We start from the raw sequence: 1,333 nt of genomic DNA on the forward strand, positions 1-1,333 counted from the left end.
GTGTGTGTGTGTGTGTGTGTGTGTGTGTGTGTGTGTGTGTGTGTAGGCTGACCCTCGTTAGTGGACATTCTGCAGGTGGTGGTGGGGTTCTTCCTGCTTAGAGCTCACAGCATCACTCTTTGCAGACTCTCTCTACAGCCTCTCTCTACAGCCTCAGTTTCCACCACTAGTCCACCCCCCTCCCATTGCATCATTTAGGCACCCTTCTCACCTACCCTGGGGCTATCTGGCACAAGGCAGGTGCCCACCACAGCCAAAGGGGGATTTCTGTCACACTCAGAACCACTCACAGAGACCGCAGGTGGGAGGTGAAGCCGAGACTCCCCCCCCCCCTTCCCACCTTGCTGCAAGTCGCCTGCCTTGCAGCTCCTGGCATAGAGGTGGGCGGGGGCAGAGGAGGGCCACCGCCAGAGCAGGAGGGTCAAAATCTTTCATCCACCTCCCTCCTCTTGCCAACCGCAAGCCCCAGGCGACGCTCGGATGGCCAAACGAAACGAGCGCGCCAGCTCGCGGGGCAAGTCACCGGACCCTTCGGGACCCGGGTGGCAGGACCGGTCTGGCCGAAAGCGGCAGGTCAGACACTCCCTCGGCTAGCCAGACACCGGGGACGGAGCGAAGGACGGACGGACGGCGGCGCTCGCGACGGGCGAGTCTCCGAGCTTACCCCGGGGCGCAAGGTCCGAGGAGGCTCTGGGCGGCAATGGCCGCTACATCCCCCGGCGCGGTCCGGCGGGCGGCGTCCGGGGCGCTGGACTCGGGGCGCGGGAGCCGCCTGCCCGCGAGGTCGCCGCCGGGCCGGGCGGCCGCCGTGGGTCTCGGGGGTCTCCGCGCCGTCCCGCGCCGCTCCCCGCGCAACTTTCAGCGTCGCTCCGCGCCAAGAGCTGGGCGCCGCCCGGGGGGCAGCATGCTGGGTCCCGGGGCCCAGGGCGCCCCGCCGCCCGCTGTCACCCACAGCCCCGCGACCCTCCTGCTGTTCGCCTCTGGCTGTCTCCGGGCTCTGCGGCCACCTCGCGCCGGTCGCACGGTCCCCGCCGCCGCGTCCCGGGCCCGCCTCTCCGCCCGCTGGGCTGGGGCACCTGGTCACCTCGCTCCGGCCCCCGGCCCGGCCCGGCCTCGCCCCGCGTCTCCTCCACCTCCTCCTCCTCCTCCTCGGCCAGCCGGGTGTCCTTCTCGGTCGCCGTCCCTCCCACTCCCGCCGCCGCCCCCTCCGTCTGGGACCCGGTTCCTCGCCGCCGCCGCGTCCCCGGCTCGCCCGGGAGCCCGAGCTCCCCGCCGCCCGCGGCGCGCCTAGAACTCCCAACTCGCGGCACGCGCCCCGCTTCGGAGACTTTCG

The 1,333-nt window shown here is 71.3% G+C and overlaps 1 protein-coding gene across 1 annotated transcript in view; it reads right to left on the reverse strand.

Moving 5' to 3' along the window:
- Nucleotides 1-737, reverse strand: part of Kcnj4 (potassium inwardly rectifying channel subfamily J member 4) — a 19,642-nt gene extending 18,905 nt beyond the window's left edge. The window contains exon 1 of the mRNA XM_055603055.1: nt 665-737. The gene's annotated coding sequence lies outside the window, so the exon portion shown is untranslated. The remainder of the gene's footprint in view (nt 1-664) is intronic.
- Between the last annotated feature and the right edge of the window lie 596 nt (nt 738-1,333).

The sequence above is a fragment of the Psammomys obesus genome, unplaced genomic scaffold, assembly GCF_907164565.1.
Source record: "Psammomys obesus unplaced genomic scaffold, mPsaObe1.curated_primary_1811, whole genome shotgun sequence".
Taxonomy (NCBI): domain Eukaryota; kingdom Metazoa; phylum Chordata; class Mammalia; order Rodentia; family Muridae; genus Psammomys; species Psammomys obesus.